The following is an 8,717-nucleotide window of genomic DNA, read 5'->3' as shown; positions in this document are numbered from 1 at the left end:
GACGGATGGACAGTCAGACAACCTTGAAAACATAATGCCTTGACTTTTGGCATAGAGATACTCCCTTATAACACCAATATGAAAATCGACTCCATCCACTCACTACTGAATACAGAATAGAACAGTGCAGAGGTGAACTTACCTATTAGGCAAGGTATGGTGACAGCCTGGGGCCTCAACAGTCAGGGGCTTCCCCAAATTATTAGCTATAGGGTTAGGGTTAATATATAAAAAGGTTTCAATCCAATGAAGAGGAGCCAAAACCCAAGCATTTTCTCTAACACTAAAACAATAAATCATTCATTTCTGTAATGACTAATGAGACTGTTTAACTTGATTTACGCCCAATTTGGTAAAACACTGCTAGCATATTCACCATATAATGATAATGTCAATAATGTCGTGTTTCCTAAAGTACTGTTCTGTTAGCTTTATTTACTCGCACAAACGGGAACACATAGTTAGTGACGTCACATCCTGCCTGCTCCTATAACACATCCTGGTTGCAATAGTTACCACAAAATACGATATCATCACATATCTCCCCTTTCTCGAGACCAAAGGGTAGCCTGCCTTTGTCTCAGCAGACCTCAGAGGATTATTCTGCCTGTCCCTGTCTAAACCCTGTAATATTAACACCAGCACTTGAGTAATTATTTAGTTAAACCTTTAAATACTTATCCTTAGCAGTACTTAGTGGTCAACAATTTGACTATAGTCACTGTAGGTCACTTCAGGTTTCAATATAACAGTGCATAACAATAAACAGCTTTTATTTTCACAGATCAATAATATTTGTTCTGTTTTTACATTTGCAGTTGTGTTTTTTTTCCCTCACATTTGCATTTTTTGTCTTTTTTGTATTGATTTTTGTAGTTTCTCTCAGTTCATAGGACAAGTCTATACGTGGCTCTCCCAGACCTGGTTCTGAGAATGATAGTTCTGTAGGTGAAACCTGCGGTACCACAGCAGGTGGCATGGGAGCCTGCTCTGGATCGTACAGTTTTACATCAACCCAAGATCTTCAGAGAGAAATGGGTCAATATCACAGAGAAAGAATATCATGATTGAACTTGAGCACTTCCTTTGTTCCTCACTGTATCGATGACAAAACAAGCCTTGTCATTTGTCACCTGCATCGCGTTGGCCTCACCCTGATCAGCATCATTTATCACCCTCTTCTCTAAAAGTTTGTCCAGGAGATTTTTGAGAGTGCTAACTGAAACACGGTTGATGAAGCTGCTCCGCACCAAAAACAGTCTCTCTTTCGCTTCATGACTCAGTGTGCGCTGAACTTGTTGTTTTTTTAGATCCGGAACTGAAAGGTCTACATAGCGTTCCCATGCACAGTCGGAGGTGCTACTGTCTTTTAGAAGCAGCTTAAAATCTGTAAACCTTCGCTCTAAAGTCATGTCAAATGTTGGCATGTAGTTGTGATAGTATGACACGACAAATCTTGCCCTACTTGGTTGAATTATGATGGAACCATCTTGAGGTGAAGTGGAGAGGGTGTATTCTTTCTTTGGGATTAGTTCACAGGCAGGGATTTCAATGAAAATCTATTCTCCATGTCTGCTCCTCCTTTCATTCAGCACTTCCCTCAGCACAACATTCTTAGGCAGCAGCAATGCATTCAGGGTTGATTTGTACGAAAAATGATTTCACCCATTTCACCAAACGTGTGAATAAACCTGAGGTTGAAGTTGAATGATTGCAGCTGTTGTCACCAAGGCTAAGACCAAATTTTGAAAATCCAGTTACATTTATGATAACATGAGTTTCTGTGATCACATCAGGGCAGATCATTTCAATGCCATCATCATCCATCACACGGAAAACAGATAAGGATTTGCCGCCACCCATGGAGAGGATCTCACAATGTGGAAAGTGTAACCGACACACAGACCTCTGAGGGCATTTGATGTCAAACAGTGGTCCTGCAGGCCTCTTGCCAAGCTGGGATACAGGCATTCGGTCCCAGGGGACTGTCCTGTAAGAATAAGATGAAAAGGCTAGATAGATCTCATGCCCACAATGAAACTGTTGGGGCACAGATGGGGCCCTTCTGTTCTAACCTTCTTGAATTAGCACTCACGTCACAAAATGTGTTTTGTTGTGAGCTTGTAGACCGCTTTTCAGAAATATGTATGTCTGTCATCTCATCTTGACAGAGGTCGTTTCCAAGGGTTCAGAAGGGTTGCTATCATGCTAATTGCTGTTCATCGGTAGTGGTCCTGGATGAACTCTACTCTGACATTTTCTTAATATTAAGTAAAAGCATGAATACCTTAATGTGGAATACTGTTACACATACAAGTCCAGCATTCAAAATGTTCAGATTTCAGAATAATTTTGTAATGCAAATTTTAACGTTGTGTGTTCGAATGTGAAAATAAAAACTGCAACACTGCTGTTATTATGAAAGTCGTTATAACTCTTATTGAAGTTTACTTCAGAACTCTATTACTGTGTTTGGCATGTAACTGGCATGTCAGCTGTATCCTGTCTTTCATCAGTCTATCTGTAGCGCACACACACACACACACACACACACACACACACACACACACACACACACACACACACACACACACACACACACACACACACACACACACACACACACACACGGCAAGCCTCCTGCAGAGCCACGTCATAAATGGCTGTGGACTTTTACCCAGAGTCATTCCTTACAGCAGGTTACATACAGTTATATATATCGCCATAATCACTTCTCAGTTCAGGTAACATGTTGACACTGGAGGAGCAAGCTGGACTGGTTTCTTCAACCACCTTGCAGGCAGGTGATAAGGAAGCACTCTGAATGAGAGAAAAGGTACTAATCTTTTTATATAATAATTAGAATGTATTTTTGAAACATTTTAACCACACAAATCTTGTATGGATTCAAAATATTTTCAGATGGCGGACCGCAGCCAAATACATAATTAATTTGGGGGTCCCCTGACATGAAAAAGTTTGAGAACCAGCGGTTTAATTTATCATAGACATGAGGAGAGGAGAGTTTAAGGACTCTCCCTTTGAACTCTCAAATAATATAAGAAAGAGACACAAATTGTGAAAATAGCAGATCTACAAGCTCACAACGCCTCGCATTGCGAGGCGTTGTGAGCTTGTAGATCTGCTATTTTCACAATATTTATCTGTGTAACCGAGTCAAACTAAATGTAATGCCTCAACTTCTATAATTCCAAGTGCTTGTCATGGTGGCGGATCCCCAGTTCAAATATGATTATTTTGGGGGGTCGTGGTCTGAAAAGGCTGAGAACCATTGACGTAGGCTACAGGCTCTGAGGTGATAAAACGACATACATAGGCTGCATAAAATAGGAGGAAGTATTACGTGCAGGACAACATTTGCATGCCAATGTGAGTGGACTTACAATGAATTGAACATTTTTTTTTTAATGAAAAATAAAAACCTCGCTCATCGTATTGTGCCGTGTTGTGAGCTTGTAGATCTGCTATTTTCAAAGTGGTGATTTTGCTGCTATAACACATGTTGCTGGGGACGCCCTGGAACGTCCTCAAGGACCCCTGGGGGTCCCTGGACCCCACTTTAAGAACCTCTGTAGTAGAGAATAGGCCGTATGGACCAGGGGTGGGCAGCATTTATTTCCAGGGGGCCATACTGACTTCGATACATTTTTATTATTACATAAAAAATAAAAAAAAGAGATCAACATTTTGCAACAGAAAATAATTTTCTGTCGCAAAATGTTGATCTCTTTTTTTTTTTTTTTTTTTTTTACAGCTGTACTGTACTGTACCACTCTGATGTACTCTGGACTCTACATAAAACAATCCACGTCAATGCCGTATCAACCTCTAAATGAGCCTATAAATGTATTAAGTATCTTATCTGATATGCACCACTCATAGGTCACTGATTAAACACATTGCATTATGTAATAAATATGGACTCAAACAAACAGGAGAAGGCCGCACACCAGTATTGATGAGGTGCTGCTGACCTTGGTAAAAACGTCTAAAAGTGAAGAAAAGGCCGCACTCTGATGCTGCGTTCACACAGGCAGACGCAAAGATACATGCTACCATTCATTTTCAAGGGCCGGCCCCGGCCCCCGGGCCTTATGTTTGCATGTTTGTGCATGTGTGCCGTTGACTAATATGTGTTTAGATAAATAGATATGAAAAAAAAGCTCAATTCTGTGGAACGCTCTCATTTGGCTTGTTTTCATGTTCTCATGTCCTTTCTAATGCTGGTGTATCATGTCTCGACATGATTGGTTGAACCTCTCTCTCTGTCTCTCCGCCCAGCTCAACTCTTTCCAGGAAAAATAAACCATTGTATTAATCAGGTTTATCTTGTATCTAACACTGTGTGATACAGATCAACTACGAAGTCATCAATTACAACTCAGTGTCTACAGACAAGGACCTTGGACAGACATCAGGATTAATGACAGGTGAGGAATTACAGTAAACACATGTTTGATAGTGTTACAATGTACAATAGAACTGTATGACTGTACATTATAATAGTATAAGATGATGCTGATTAAATATTTGTAAATATCTTAAATACAAATGTTGCTTTAATATTGGAAGCAGTTTGTGAAGTCAATTAATATCAGTGTTTGTTTTGGTTCAGAACGGGCCATTAGGGGATGACGATACGCATACATGTAGTAGGCTAAACATGACCCGTACGCATACAACAACAAAGACCAACAGAAAAGACAATATGTCTGTTACCTTATTTTACTTGTATTTAAGAGTCTGTATGCTGGAGTACTTGAAACCCCAATAAACAAAACGGCTTAAAAATACTTATTACAGCATTGGAAGGGGAGAGGGAGTGAGTTTGAGGGAAAGCCGTAAAACCATTCAAAGGGTGATTGGCTGTAATCCCAGATTCCCAGTGACTGATTTGTTGATAGGAAAATAACAGCTCGGCTCACTTGGGCATCAGGTATTATGTGCCAACATAACGGGGGCACGGTGACGCAATCGGTAGCGCTGGTCGGCTCACAGCTAGAAGGTCCTGGATTCGATTCCCGCCGGCAGCGTCGGTATACCTACATAGACCAAGGGGCAAGGCTTGGATATTTACGATGAGGCCAACACGGAAGCTTATGAATGGCCAGAGTGGCGCTGTTTTACCCTGCGCCGACCTGAAGTGTCAGAAAGAATTTATTTTAGCGCAAGTGAATGGGTTTTTGACAAACTTTAGACTAGATTTTCTTACCGTAATAAAAATTGTCATAAATTCTATATGCTTCCAGTCGCTAGTTTAAAGTCTCCTTTCAATCATCATGATATGCGTTTTGCTAAATTATGGTCCCATTTATTCTAAAATTGACGATAAAGTAGGCTATGCTCCAGGAGGGGCGGGATGATTTGATTGACAACCTACACAACCAATAGCATTCATTCCCCGCCCCCGCTCTTGATTGACAAGCTACCCAACCAATAGCATTTTTGGGGGTGTTTTCCGGTTCGCTGGTCACGTGTCTGGTCTCAACCAATAGCGTTTGAGTTCCGGCGTGGCCAACTGTATATATTAACGATGGAGGAATGCATGTTCCTGAACTATCGGCTTCATTTTCGTTCTGTAGAAAGCAGGGGAGTGGCTTTGTCCATTCTTTTTTACAGTCTATGACATAGACAGACAGGCCATTGGCTTTCTGAATTGGGAGCACTTTCTGGGGAGTAGAGTAACCAATACTGATGGGGATGGTGTCATTGTGCAACCAACACTCTAAGGCAAATGGTTGGCTTTGTTCAAGTACTGAAATATCCAACATTTCATAAAATGAACACGTAGATATGACAGTAAAATGTTGAAAGCAGCACTATTGTCATGTCCTGGGTCTGTCCCCAGCCCCTCCCCTCCCCTCCCCTCCCCTCCCCTCTCCTCTCTGATTCCTTTGAGTGGACTCACCTGCGGGTGTCAGCCGTGCCTAGTTGCCTAATGAGCCTCAGAGACTATTTAAGACTGTCTGACTGTACTCTGAGCTTGTTCATTGATTTTATTGTTGTTTGCCAAAAACACCTCTTTTTCCTCTTCTACCCTGGATTTGAACCCGGTTTCCTGCGCAAGTGCTGACATTTTTACCATTGAGCTAATAGAGCCTGCCTGCTTGTTCAGGGGATAAATTGAATCGTGACAATCAGGTCAAGATTTGTGTCAGATCCTGTGTCTAGGTGAGACATGACCTTTGACACAATCTAAATGTCTCAATAGAAGAGCAGGGAGACAAAATATAACCACCCCAATTATATGTTATATTGTATTAACATACTCTATCATACAGATTGTATAAGTTATATTGTATTAACATACTCTACCATACATATTGGACAAGATTGCATTGTATTTATGAAAAAAAAGGAACCTTCAACATGTGTCTAGTGAAAACACTACTTGGAGCCAGTGTTGCCAGATTTGTGAGAGAAATACCTAACCAGGTCTATGAAAACAAGCCCAAAAGGCACGACTACAGGCCACATGACACTTTAGCCCTATACATACATCAGCTATTTGAAAATAGCCGATCTACAAGCTCCCAATGCATCGCGATGCGAGTCGTTGTGAGCTTGTAGATCTTCTATTTCCCCAAAAAATCTTGAAAAAAAGTGACAAATGTGGAATATTTTTGAATTTGTTAATAACACAAATCTGGTACAGGGGTCCCTCGCACAAATTATTTTCAGATGGGGGATTACCTATTAATTTGGGGGTCCTTGACATGAAAATGTCTGAGAACCACTGGTTTAAACAACATTTAGAAACAAGCCCAAATAAGCACAACCCGCAACTACCAATATTTACAAGCAACTTTACAGAAAAACAAGCCCAAAGTGGCTTATAAGCGGACATGGCAACCCTGCATTGAGCTCTCATTTAGAGTCAGTGTTGACACATCTGAGCTGCCAGTCAACTCACTCTTATGACTTGATATGAGGTGGTTAATGTGCGCCCTCTAGTGACACATGATGGAATGTTGCAACAACAGAATGTTGCAAACTTTGTGTCCCTGTCAGAATCTGTTCCCTTTGCAGGAGCTGGTTGAAATACACTGTAGGTCTAGATGTGCACTGTAAAGTACAACCATAATAGTAGGAAACCTACTATTGTATTTAATTCGCTCTTAGATGGTACCTGTATATTTCAGTTTAATTTTAGTGAAACTGAAAGTTAGTTCCTTTATTGCCTTTTAAGAAGATGCTACTATGTCATTCCTTCATTGCATGTTGAGAGGCAAGCATGCTGCAGTGTGTTCTGCACAGCTCTTTACGTTTTAATGTCTTGGAGTAGATATGTCTGTGAGTAAACTCAAATATTATTGTGTCAAGGTGTGTAAGAAAATGTTTTACTGTGATGTGTAGTCAATGTTGTTGTTAACTTTTTAGTAGTGTTTGTTGGTCTACTCATTTCCATGTGCCATGTGAGCTACAGGTGTCTACTGTATGTGATTACATTATTGTATTGTTGGAAATCATATCAATGTGTGCATGTTTTCAGTAGTAGTCACTCGGTAGCAGCTTATTTGCTGACACTCATATCTTTGTCTTACGATGTCTACCCAAAGTAGTACAGTATGAGTATAAAGACCGTACTCTTCTGAAGAAACTGCTTTATTATTGGGAGTTTGTACGCTATCTGTCTAGTCCAGGGGTCTTCAACAGGGGGTCCGGGACCCCTAGGGGGTCCTCACAGTTACTACAAAATCCGCCAAATCCTTGGGTGATATGATTTTTTTGTTTTACATTAACCACTTGAACCCTAGCATCCCTTTTCTGAGGAGAACTCTGGCCAAAAATAGCAGATCTACAAGCTCACAACGCCTGAGCTTGTAGATCGGCTATTTTTGGCAAAGAGGTATAGGTGTAGAGGGGAAAAAGAACAGTAAACGTAAACAAAAAAAGTTGAATCCAAAACACAATTTTATACAATATAGAGGGGGTCCCTGCTTTATCTCTCTCTCAGCTAGGGGGTCCTTGAGCTGAAAACGTTGAAGACCCCTGGTCTAGTCTTTGCACAGGCATGCATGTGTGTGAGGACATAATAGTCCCTTCTGCACCATCTGTGCACGTGCCTGCATTCTACTGCAGGGGTCTTCAACGTTTGTCAGGCCAAGGACCCCTTAGCTGGGAGAGAGATGAAGCAGGGAGTGGGACCCCCAATACATATTGTATAAAATTGTGTTTCCGATTAAACGTTTTCATAGATTCCATAAATAGCTTCATAGACTTGTTTGACTGCATGTATCATCATTTCTTGTTTGTTTAGAGACATTATCCTCTCTATTGTTTGATTCATGTTAATGTGTATTTGAAGATATTTAACCACTTCAAATCAATACCCTCAATACTTAGTAAAATTGACCAATCCCCCCCCCCCCCCCCCCCCCCCCTCTGCCCCAAACCTCTTTGATGAAAATAGTCAGCTTGTAGATCGGCTATTTTTGGTGAATGCTCCCCCCAGAATAGAGATGCTAGGACCCTAACGGGTCCATTTGGTTCCATTTGTACACTCTCAGAGTTAAATTGACATAGATTCTACAATATAAATTGCGGTCGAAGTGATAGAAATGCCATTAAATGGGGGTCTGTAGCCCTAATGCATGTAAAACTGGGGGTCCTTGAAATTAGAATGGTTGAGAATCACTGCTAGAGCCGTAAAAAATATTCTCTTGTGGGGGTCCCTGGCATATCTTTTGAAATGG

Source organism: Gymnoscopelus microlampas (genome assembly GCF_963454915.1).
Source record: "Gymnoscopelus microlampas genome assembly, chromosome: 14".
In the NCBI taxonomy this organism is placed as follows: domain Eukaryota; kingdom Metazoa; phylum Chordata; class Actinopteri; order Myctophiformes; family Myctophidae; genus Gymnoscopelus; species Gymnoscopelus microlampas.
The sequence above is the reverse complement of the archived record's forward strand: the minus strand, read 5'-3'. Positions refer to the sequence as shown.